Source organism: Orycteropus afer, unplaced genomic scaffold (genome assembly GCF_000298275.1).
Source record: "Orycteropus afer afer isolate SDZICR_OR568_19922 unplaced genomic scaffold, OryAfe1.0 scaffold00037, whole genome shotgun sequence".
NCBI lineage: Eukaryota > Metazoa > Chordata > Mammalia > Tubulidentata > Orycteropodidae > Orycteropus > Orycteropus afer.
In genome coordinates, this window is record NW_006921624.1 from 11707673 (window position 1) to 11720812 (window position 13140).

The window sequence follows — 13140 nt, forward strand, 5'->3', positions numbered from 1 at the left end:
GGGTTTGAACCGCCAGCGTTCTGGTTAGCAGTCAAGTGCCTTAGCCACTACACCACCAGAGCTCGTAGTTCATGCAGAGGCACCTCAAAAGACAGGCTTGGCAATCTACTTCCACTACTGAAAACCCGTGGAGCATGGTTCAATGCCGACAAACATTAGGCCACCGTGAGTCAGAAGCAACTCAATAGCAACTGGTTTTCTGAGTGTTCACAAACTTATTATTATAACCTAATGCATTCATTTATCATTCATTCAGTCAGTCATTTATATCATTTCATTCAGAAAACACACACTTGACATTTTGATTGCCAACTTCCATGATAAGTTCAAGAGAGATATGATACCACAGTGAGCAAAGTCATAGTTTTCACCTCTTAAGACTTAGGGATTAATGGAAGAGAAAGGCACTACACAAATGACCATTCAATATGTTATTGTAGTTGTGATAGTAATGAAGATGGAAAGTACAGGAAACCAGGGAAGCATTTAACAGAGAATAAATAGTGTGTGTGTTTCCATGGTAATGAGATGATTGGTGGGGCAATGCTTTAAAATAATGAAGGCTTTCCTGAGGACATAGCCATTAAACACATCCTGAAGAATGAGTCTGATATAATGAGGTTAAATAGGTATGTGTGTGTGGAATGTGTGAAGGGGTGGGTGGAAAGGAGATAAAAGCCTTCCAGAAACAGAAATCAACCAGGCAGAAAAAAATCACCAGGTAGGCAAGAAGCTTGGCACCTAGGAAGCTTTGAGGGACAGGCAGGAAAAGACACATTGTAGAAATTCCGAAATTTGTCTTCTTTTTTCTATTTGTTTATACTAATTCTCCCAGTTAATAGATGAAAAGATGTGGCGGGGTGGGGGGGTTGAGAAAGAGAGAAGGAGCAGGGAGAGGAGAGGGTGGAAAACATTGGCAATCTCTTACATTTTGACAGCGTTATTCATTACAAACCGTGTTACGACTTCCACCTGGCTGCTCTGTTGCTGCAATAGTGCCCCGGCCACACTTGGTCATTCAGACTAAAAAGATGGAAACTATCCTGCTTTTCTGTCTCCCCTTTGCATTCAGCATCCATTTACCACAGCTTCTACCCACGAAATATTGCTCAAATTGGATGCTGCCTCCTTCCAACCACTGCTCTTTCTGCCTTAGGCCAGTCCCTCAGCACTGTCTAACCGCAATCATTACAACAACTTTTCCACTGACTTCCCAGCCATTGGTCTCACCAGAAACAACTTGTAGCTGATATTTCTAAAACCCAACTTTGATCATAATCTCCTCTGTTTAAAGTCCATCAGTAGAATCTCTTACCCTGAAGGACAAACCTGAACTCCTTTTCTTGCCACCAGGACTGGCTGCATAATTTGCAGGGCCCAGTGTAAAATTAAAATGCAGGATCCCTCATTAAAACAATCTTCAAAATTTCAAGATGAGGGTATAAAAGGAGCTCTGGTGGTGTAGTGCCTAAGGCATTTGACTGCTAACCAGAGGGCTGGTGGTTCAAACCCACCAACCACTCCGCGGGAGGAAGACTGGGTAATCTACTTCCATAAAGATTTACTGCCTCAGAAACCCAAAGGGGGATTCTCAAGCACAAGAATCTTCTAAGTGTTGGCTTTATGCAAATGTTCAGGTCAGACACCATGGAGATGGCCCTGCCTGCCACTAATGGCTGATATGCACTAGACGTTGACATCTCTCCTGGGCTTTTCTCCTGACCATGTGTTGCCCCCCAGTAAGCCTTGCTCTCCATCATGGCCCTTCTCCCCACATGTTATCCCACATGGACTTTTTTTCCCCTCTTCTAGGTTAACTAGTTCTCATCCATCAAGGTCCAGCCCAGACACCGTCTCCTTCCAATCTGGCTGGGTTAAATGCCCGAATCCTGGGTTCCCACAGCTCTAACCTTTTGTTTCTAACAGTACTCACTGAACTTCAATGAAACCATTTATTTCACATTTTATCAACCAGATCTTGAATTATCTGATGGCAAAATCTTCCAACTCTACACTGTGAATGCCTAATATTTGTTTTTCTGGTATCTACTGAGTACTGAGTTCATGCCATGAATAAACTATAGTAGATAATTTATGTGTTCAATCTCATGTGATATATAATATTTTAGTGGAAGTACCTTTCACAACAGCACAGCTAGAAGTGGCAGAGATAGTATTCAGGACCAAGTCCTTCTGATTCTGAAGCCTATATTCTTAATCCATATACTTTATCCAGTCTCAAGGTATCAGGCAAACACGTGACTCTGGTAGGCTGATTAATGACCCTACGAAAGATATGCATATTCTAATCCCTGGAGCCTATGAATGTTACCTTATGTGACAAAGGCAGCAAAGGAAGATTTCTTACACAGAAGAGGAGAAAGCAGTGTGACCATGGAAGCAGAGACTGGAGTGATGCAGACACAAGCCATGAATTCTAGCAGTTACCAGAAGTTGGGAAAAGAAAGGAACAGATGCTACCCTTCAGTCTCCAGAGGGAGTACAGCTCTGCCAACACCTTGATTTCAGTCCAATGATACTCCTTTTGTACTTCCCTTCCCCAGAACTGTGACAAATAAGTTTCTGTTCTTTGAAGTCATCAAGCTTGTGATAATTTGTTACAGCAGTCACAGGAAACTGCTAGATAGGGTAAGCGAATGTTTAGAAGAATGAATGAACGAGTAGTGGATGTATAGAAGAATGAGTGAATTATACAGTGGATGACCCTTACGATACACACACACACACACAAGCACACACAATTTCCAAGGTAAATATCCCCCTACCACCACCTTGTATAGATGAGGGAACTGGGGCTAATAGTTTAAATGGCCCTTATAAAATCACCAGTTAATATGCAGAGGAGCTGGACATAGCCCCCAGGGCTTCTGACCTACTTCTGAGCCATTTCTACAATAATTCACTTTCTCCTCCCTCAACAAGAAATAAATAAATAAGCTCAAGGGCAATAGGATCCATAAAGCAAGTTTTGCTGTAAACTTTGCATCTCTATCTCACTCCATACCTATGTCCAGCTAATGTACAATTGGTGGAGGCACAGAAACAAATCTTAAGTCACCATAGCTGTGAATCCCTTGAGAGCAGGGACCACCTTCATAACATTATTCCTAGTCTCTGGCATAGTATCTGGCACCTAGCAATACTTGGTGACTGTCTGGCTTAATAAAAGAAAAAAAAAAAAAAATCAAAGAAATTCAGCATAAGGTTTATTGAAAACTGATTTAGTGCTTTTCCTCCCTTTCATTATGTGCTTGGATGCCTGAGTCACTAAAAAATTGGTAAAAATAATTTCCAAACAAGTGGAAAATATTAGCTTGTAGTACAGTTATAATTGTGTCTGTCTTCACCATTAGCTGAGAATGCTTTGAGAGGAGATAGTGTTTTCCCATGACTATATCTCTCCTCTCATCAGAGGTGTTCAATAAACCTATATTTAATGCAACTAAAGATATAAAAAGCAGCTCTAGTGGCACAGACTTTAAGCATTCATCTGGTAACCAAAAGGTCAGCCATTTGAACTCACCAGCCACTCCATGGGAGAAAGCTGTGGCAGTCTGCTTCTGTAAAGATTACAGCCTTGGAAGCCCTATGGGACAGTTCTGCTCTATCCCATAGGATCACTATGAGTTGGAATTGACTCAATGGCAATTACTAAAGACATGGTGACTCCCTTCTCTCTGTGTTGAGTAGGCAAAGCCCTAATGCTTCTGGGACTCAAATGTGATCATTTCCTTCTTGTGACTTGGTATAATGGTTCCAACTTAAATAGAAGTAGCATTTGTGTCATTTCAGACTATGGATCTCCATCATTGGATCGAATTCAGAGCTAACTCCGTCTTTCTCAGAGAAGAATTACCTGTGGAAGATCCATGCCTTTGGGATGTGAAGTTCCTAGTTGAAAGGCCTCTATTAATTTATAAGAGGTCATAAACCAGCAGGAAAAGAAACATTGGCTCCCAATCCATAGAAGGAAAAGGCGTTCTCCAGGACAAAATGAAAACCAGGCCACAGCCTAAGGATGACTTAAGGCCCTGGACTTACTTATCTGTCCCTTCTCTGCTTAGGCCATGACTGGGAAGGGTTCCGCACTAGCCAGTGATCATGAATGAGAAGGATACAAAATATTATTCAGTTAATGATCTATCACTCACAGTGCCACTTCTCATCAGAAGAGCTATGCCATCCTTTACATCATTTACTATGGTCCTGCCCATTGGCTGTGGCCATCATGGTCTATCAGATCAAGGTTTGTACTTGTAGATGAGAGCTTTCATTCAGATATTGATTTTAAACTACGATTCTTCATTATTATCAAGGACTCAACAGATGAATCCTGATCAAAAGGGGAAAAATGAGTTACAGAATTACAAATTCTTACGGAATCCAGACTTACTGAACACATTGAGACTGGAGGAACCCTCAAATGTACTGTTCTATAAAAATCTTTAAACCTTGAATGCAAACTGTCCCCTGAAGTCATCTTTAAATTAAACAATTTATCTAAGTTTGTAAAGAATTTTCTCTTTGACTACAGTGCTCTATTAAAGAATTATCTATACGAGATCAAATTGACAAAAGTAACACTAAAGTATAGATGAGACCTTTAGGGGTAGTCTATCTAAAATCAATGTTGGTATAACAATATGGGAAGAGATGGTAAGAATGTGCTACACTGTGAAGAATGTAACCAGTGTTATTGAGTTGTTCATGTAGAAGTTGTGGAATGGGTGTATGCTCTGCTGTGTATATTTTCATAAAAAAAAAAAAATTGAGGTTCTTAGCCTTGCTCAAGTCTAGAAGACTGCTATTGTGGGCATGGAAGCAAGGAAGAAAACAAGGTAGAAACGGTCTATAACTTGTTTGAGGTGGTAGTTACAAAGTATGGAATCCATTGCTGTTGAGTCATTCCAACTCATCATGATCCTATACAAAGATTACAAATATCAAAATATATGTAACTGAATACATAGTACCTGTACATTTTATTATATAGAATTTGCAAAAATCACAACCATTACTGTGGAGTCGGATCCAACTCATAGTGACCCCTCCCTGGGTTTCCAAGGCAGTATCACTATAGAAGTAGATTGCCCAACCCTCCATCCGAGGAGTGGCTGGTGGGTTTGAACCAAATTATAGGAAAGTGACAATGAAATTATTTCTGAAAGCAAGAAATGGTAATCATTAGAAACTAATTGTCTGGAAATGCAAATACTATTCTGTTTGTGATTTCTGATCAAGGCAAGAAATATTTCCTGAGCACCTGCTATTATGGCTCAAGCTCTGCATTAGATGCTAGAGATATGAAGTCCCTACCCACAGGATGCTTCCACATCAGAGGAAGAGAGGCAAGGCACATGGACAGACAATTACAATACAGTTGATGAATTCTAAGACAGGATAAATATATAGAAGCTGTATAAGCTCTGAAACAACCCATTCAGCACACTTGGGAGTCAAGGGTACCTTCCTAAGATTTGAAGGATAAGTAGAAATTTTCTAGTCAAAAGTTGGAAAACGGTATGACATAACCATTTTTAAAAAAATCATTACAAGTAGTTGGAGGGAGGTTATTGGATCAGGAAATAGAGAGTTAGGGAGATCAGTCAATAAGAATGGAAATATTAAAAAATGAATTTTTTTCAGATGAGCTCTTATTTCAACCAGCTAAAGGGAAACACGCTAGAGGCTGTATCCACATTTGAGTGGACTGATGAAATGATATTATTTTGTTGTGTTCTACATGCTGGCGTGGCAGAATAAGAGAAGAAGATAACGAGGCAGTGTGAGTGTGTGAGGAGGGGGTGAGTAGCTGAATAGGAATTAAGAGACTTGGGCTCCAGGCCCTTCTCTTTCATTTCACTTTACTGTGTGGCTTTGGGCAAGTCTCTTCACCTCTCTAACCTTCAGTTTCCTCAATAGGCAATTGGAGATAATGATAGATACTTCAAAAAATTGGAATAAGTTGCAGAGATATAGCAGGTAAAACATTTTGGAAACTGCAGAGCTTTTTTGCAACTGTAGTTATAAAGTTAGTAGAAGGGAAACAGAAAAGAATGACATATAAAAAGGAGATTACGTATATGGAGTTCTTTATCATTTTTAACTTCAAGGAACCTTGTAGATAATCTTGTGTGAGGCCCACGGGAAGAGGTTGATGAAGATTTGACTGCCCAAGTGGATGTGTGAATAAATCCAGCCAGACATTCAGAGAAGAGCACTATGAATACCAAGTTGAGGAAAGAAGTGGATTGGGAAACATAGGCTGTTCAAGGGCAAGGGCAGGAAGTGTTTTGTGGACTTCACAATTTTTGTGAACTTGCTACAAGGCTCTTACAAATTTCCCCAGTGTGATGGAACATTGAAGTCATGTCACGTCCCCAGCTCCAGGCACTTCACACTAAGTGGGAGGCTGGGCTATAATTCCCTGGGCATGGTCCAAGAGTGGGCATAACACTTGGCACCGCTGAGTCACCCACAGGATACTAAGAGACATTGAGAGCCCCCCATGCCTTCACTGACCCGTCTTAATGCTCTGTGGTGGCCCCAATCCTGTTTGTAAGTGGAAGACCCCCAACCATCATGGGGTCCCCTTTGCTTTCTGTGGGAGCCATCCAGTCCCGTCTGATTGATTAATTTCTCCGGATACACTCAGGGTGGTCCTGGGGGAAAGAGGGTCTTGGCAGGATCTCCCCCCATCTTCTCAGCTCATTTACCACTGTGCCCTTGCCAAGCTTTACTTCCTGTGCATTTCATCAGATCATTCCTTAGTCTGTCTCCTTAAGGCACATTCAGAGAATCTGAATTAAGCTTCAATCAGCCCCTGACTTCCCCAGAAAGCTTTGTGGAGGAACTTGCCTACAAAGGCAGCCCGGGCACTGTCCCAGACTCCAATCTCCCTTTCCTCTCCTCCTCATCCTCCTCACCATCATTCAATTAATCCCCGGCCAGTTTTCCTCAGTGGCCCCTGCTCTCTTGGTCACTGGGCAAGCCCTTGTGTATCCTGAAGAGGCATGCCAAGAATCTGCCCATCACAACCCTATTTTCTGCTCAGTGCAGCCGTGAGAATTTTTCCTAATTATGTTTGGACCTGGAAGTAGTTTCATTTTCTGGAGAAGAGTATGACAGCTCCAATTTCCAGCTTCCCTATGTCAAAGACAGGTCCTTCAGATAGCAGGGTTGCACAGGACCCCGTGTGAAATGCCCCCACCCACCCAAAGCAAGTCCTTCTCTGAGACAAAAAGAGAATTGACTTGCAGTATCTTGCCCATGGAACAAGTCATACATCAAAGTGAGTGAGTACAACTCAGAAGTATAAATGTACCAGCAATGGCAGTATGGGGGGACATATATGCTTATATTACACTACTGTAGTCTGGTCTAATTTTTAAATAAATATATTTTTAAATATTAAAAAAAAGTGAGTAGAAACACTTGTCTGTTTCCAGAGTCTTCTCCAAGTTGAGAGGTTGTTAGCAAACAGTCTCTAAAACGTCAACAAAAGCTCCCATCACATGGCTGTTGGGAGCTGGGGAGCATCTGGATATGAAAAGCAACCAAGATCATGACAGAATAAATCCCACATCTGCACACTTACCTCCATCACCACTGCTATGACTCTAGTCTGTTGTTGTTGGATGCTGAGTCCATATTTGACCCTTAGCAACCCAATACTACAGAATAGAATTGCCCCATAGGGTTTCTAAGGCTATAATCTATTTGGGAGCAGATTGCCAGATCTTTGCTCCCATGGAGGTATTGGGTGAGCTTGAACCACTAATCTTTCAGTTAGCAGCCAAGTGCTTAACCACTGCACCACCAAAGGCTCCTTTGACTCTGCTCTAGGCGGCCATTATCTCTCCCATGATCCATTCCAGGAGGATACCACCTTGTCTCCTTATTTCCACTTTTACACTATAATCCCAATATATTCCCCAATGGATAGCTAGACAGACTCCTTAAAATGTAAATCATGTCATTTTCTTCTCCCCTAAACCAGTTGTCCATCAATTCCAGTTCATGGCAACCTCAGGCGTGTCAGAATAGAAGTTTTTGGTTGAAAGACCCCTGTTAATTTATAGGTCATAAATCAACAGGAAAAGAAAAACTGGCTCATAATCCATGAAAGGAAAAGACATTTGGCAGGGCTAAATGAAAACCAAGGCACAGCCTGAAAATGATCTTTAAGGCCCCAAGCTTACTTACTGTCCTACTGAAAACCCCATGGCTGATTTTTCTAAAACAGATGGCCAAGCCTTTCTTCTGAGGCATTATGGGGGGACTTGAACCTCTAATCCTTATGCTAATAGCTGAGTATATTAAATGTTTACACCACCCAGGGACTTCTCCTTTCTCCTATGCCCAGCCAAAGTCTTTTAGTAACTTTGTCACCCTTGGGATAAAACCCAACATCTTTACTCATGCTTACAAAGCCCAATGGTCTTGTTCCTACCTATCTCTCCAAACTTGACTCTTACCACTGTTTGTCCTACCTGCTCTGCTCCAGCCATGGTAGCTGTCTTTCAGTTTTTCAATGCCAAGCTGGTTCCCTCCTCAGAGATCTTACTGTGGAAGAATCCTTTCTCATGGGATATCTTCCTTCTAATTTTTATATCAGGACAAGCTCCTACTAGTCATTCCAATCTCAGACTAAGTGTCATTTTCTCAGGGAGGTCTTTCTTAGTTACTTTGTTTAAATTATCTGACACATAATATCAGGCTGAGCTCTATGAAATTGCTATTTATAAATTGAATATTGGACATGTCATAAGGTTCAACCTACAAGGCATTCTGTAAATATCTGTTTTGAATGAATGATAAATTGATATACATTTAGTTGTATTTTTATGTTGTAATTACATAGTATATTACATATCTTATATATGTTGTTGTTGTTAGGTGCCGTCAATAAGGCTCAGATTCATAACAACCCCACGTACAACAGAATGAAACACTGTGCAGTCCTGCACCAGCTCCACTATCACTGGTATGTTTGAAGCCATTATCGCAGCACTGTGTCAATCTATATTGTTGAGGAACTTCCTTTTTTTCACTGACCCTCTGCTTAGACATTTATTAAAAAGTAGTTGCTGTTGATATCTTCGTTGTTACCGTCACCATCATATCATGACCATCATCATTCTAAACTAGGTGAACAGATGTAGAAGATGAGGAAGATGTAGGAACAGAAGAAATATTAACATTGCACTGGTTTCAGATATAGGAAACATGAAATTTGTGATTAGATCTATCTTCTTTTTGTGTAATCTTAGACAAGGCAAGTATCTTTTGAAGATAACACGAGGAGTTTGATTTTCAAATTAGATTTACAGAATCAAGTACTTACCAAGCATCAAGCTTTACTAGTAATTTCAAGGCTACAGGAAATCACAAAAACCAAACCAAACTCACTGCCACTGAGTCGAGTCCAACTGATAGCAACCTCTCCTTGGGTTTCTGAGGCAATGTCACTACAGAAGTAGATTGCCCAACACAAGGCACAGGTAAACAGGAAGAAATTCAGGATGGCCAATGCCATTCTCCAGACATTTTCTTGCCACATCAGGACTTGTTCTGATTCAGATGTAAAATATATGTCTCTACAAGATGTATGCTAGCACATCACTTACACAAAAGCCAGATCTTTTGGTCATGAAATATCTCCATTTTTAATCCAGTTGTTACATAGATTACGTGACATTTTTCAGGGAGCCCCAACCATCCATGGATTACAGGTTGATTTACTGCAAGCAGTCCTAGAGTGATAAGACACATTTTGCTAAAAAGTGTTCCATAGATAAAGACTCTGCCACTAATAAATATCATCAGTGGTTTGGAGTCCTTTATAACAAGTAAACACAAGGAGTTTTAACAAGATTATGTTTCTTCCCTGGGGCATCCTCCAAGAAAGGGAAAAAATGTGTTGTAGGCTAACCCTTTCCTTGCTGCTTCTGTAGGCTGTAGCTTCCTCATCTGTAAAGTGAAAACTCTGGCCACCATAACTGAGGAGCTAAAGAATTCTAAATTTCATTGAATCCATGATGAGGAAGGCCATTTCTTGTCATTGCATATACTAGGTAAAAGCCAAGTAAATATCATGTGGTAGAAGGGATTCTCCATCAGGGAGATTGTTGGTTCAACCCAAAAGCTGCTTTTCTTCATAGCAGGTGGAGTAAAGAGTAAAGAACTCTGCTAGCATAATGCTTAAAGCAATCAGCTACTAACCAAAAGGTCAACAGTTCAAACCCACCAGCCACTCCATGGGAGAAAGATGAGGCAGTCTGCTCCCATGAAAATTTACAGCCTTGGAAACCCTATGGGGTAGTTCTACTCTGTCTTAAAGGGTTAACAGTGAGTTTGGTTTGGATAGGATTACTGTTTGTCAGAATCGATGCAATGGCAGTGGATAGTAGTAGTAATGAAAGATATACGAGCCCTGGAGTCAGAGAGACTTGGGTTAAGCCTCAGGTCTTAGAATTTAGTCGCTCTAGGTAAAGGAGCTCTGATGGTGTAGTGCCTAAGGCATTTGACTACTAACCCGAAGGTTGATGGTTCAAACTCACCAGCCACTCCATGGAAGGAAGACTGGGTAATCTACTTCAGTAAAGTTTTACTGCCTTGGAAACCCAAAGAGGGTTGCTATGAGTCGGAATTGACTCAATGGCAGTGAGGATGGTTTTGGGTTAGGTCACTGAGGAAGTAATTCAACCTGTCTAAGCCTCCATTCCATTTCTTAACCCATTAGGTGTGAAGCATTTCTATGGCAAGTTTTAAATGAGATACTGCATGTCAGATCCAATACTATGCCAGGCATAAAGCAATTGGCAGAGATAAAGTCATTTATTTATTTGTGCCATTGTATGCATCGACTGGAAGGAGCTTTGGTGGTGCAATGGTTAAGCACTTGGCTGCTAATCACAAGGTTGGCAGTTCGAACCCACCAGTGGCTCCATAGGAGAAAAGACCTGGGTATCTCTTATCATAAAAACTACAGCTTGGGAAGTCCTATGGGGGAGTTTTACTCTGTCCTATAGGGTAACTATGAGTTGGCATTGACTTGATGGCATACAACAACAACACTATGCATCAACATTCTACAAGTTCTTCCTGTCTACAAGGTACACAGTGCACAAAAATGGAAAAAGATGGTTTCATTTAGGCACACTCCAGAGGGCAGCACAGATAAACCACCAGTCACGCAGACCTTTCTCCATCCCCAGCCCCTTTTATTTGCCTCCTACACACAATATTCAGAGCAAACTTCCTAAATCACAGATACAAACCAATCTCTTTCTTAAAGAAAAATCCCAAACTTAGCATGTTCTTGTCCAAACCTTATCTTTTCTTCAAAACTTCCTTTCTGCTACCACTTTATCACCTAGAAATCCCTGGGTGGTGCAATCAGTTAATGTGCTTGGCTGCCAACAAAAAGATTGGAGCTTTGTGCCTCCCCAGATGTGCCTCAGAAGAAAAACTGTTTTACTGCTGAGATCTCAGCCATTAAAAACCCTATGGAGCACAGTTTTCATCTGATACACATGGGGTTAGAATTGACTCAGTGACGATTGCTTCCTCACCTGAAGACAGAGTGAATTGCTCAGCCCTCCTCAACACTTTCAGACTATGCCACACTGTCACTGCCACTATGGTGTGTTCATGTGCCTGCCTCCAACCCCAACTGAAATTTCACTTTCTTCTGAGCACAGACGCATACTGATGCATCGTTGGTCCCTGATATCCAGCAGCACTCACTACAGTAATGAGAAAACTGCTCAATGAGGTATTGATGTAATACCCAATGTTCCCAAAGCAACAGAGTTGAGCTTTAAGTACTAAGCTTAAAGTCAGACCACCTGGTTTTCAGTCCCAATGCTGTCGTATAACCTTAATCAAATTGCTCACATGCGATCTGAATCTGAGATGCCTCATCTGTAAATCCAGAAGAGGAATAGTTCTCCATATTGCACAACTATGAAGAATTCATGAGTTAATGGATACGGAGCTCTCAGCATGGTGTTTGGTACACAGAAGAAGTATTACCATCATTTCTTTTTCACCTCATTTGTGGATGGGTACAGAAAATCTCTCCTTAAACTTTGAGCAGCTTTCAAGTACAGAAGAGAAACATTTCTGTCAACATGTGGCCCCACGGGACTGACTCAGCCAGGGTAAGGCCCTGATGAGCTCCCAAGGCACTAGAAGGGCTCCTTGAGTGCTATCTGGCAGGAACAAGGAGAAGCTGACAAATTAAGTGATTTAGTCTGCTCAGCAAAGTAAATGCAGCCCCAGAAAGTTAGAAGTAACTCAGAATGGAAGCTCCAAGTGCCACTGGGTGGAGGAATTATTATTATTTTTTTTCCAAATTCAATTTGTTTTCACTTGAACTGCTCCATTTCATCAACACAGTCTTTGGAACATTGGCTAAATTCCCTGAAAAAGTCTTCCTTCTTAGGTGTTTTTTCTCTGTCCTCCCTAAGTCCTCAAATGCAGTGAAAATAAAACACTTGGAAACCTAGACAAAGCTCCCTCAAAACTCCCAGGTCAGAGTAAGTGTGCATCAGTACGTGCTTGGAAATTAGTTGGAGAAAGTAGGACTACAGGTTTGGATTTAAAATTGCTATAAGCAGCACTATGACGACCCCTAAAGCATTCCCCAAAATGGCCCTGAGGTTGATAAATGACCTTCTCCTCACAAAGATCCTTTTATCCAGGTCAGTCCTGTGTGAGGCCCTCCGTGCCTCACCACTGCAGCCTTAGGAGGAAGGAAGTCAACCCTCGTCTGCAGCAGCACACAAGGTTTCTCGATCAAGAGTCCAGGTTGAAACCCATTCTCTGCTTATGCATCTGAACAACGTACACACACTCCACTTCTTCACCAACATGACCGGGGCAGGGGCCCAAAGCCAGGACATGTCAGGGAGTTTCTTTCTTTAAAAAGTGAATAAGAAGCCAGAAAATCCTGCTTGTACAGGCCCATGAAAGACTCTGAGATGGCCTAACCCTTCCAATTAAGAATCAGACCAGCTCCAGTTCCTTCTGACTAGAACCATCCCAGTTCTAAAGTTTTAGTTCTCTCTTTGGAGAGGAAATATATAAAGTAAACAGCAAAAGACCACATAA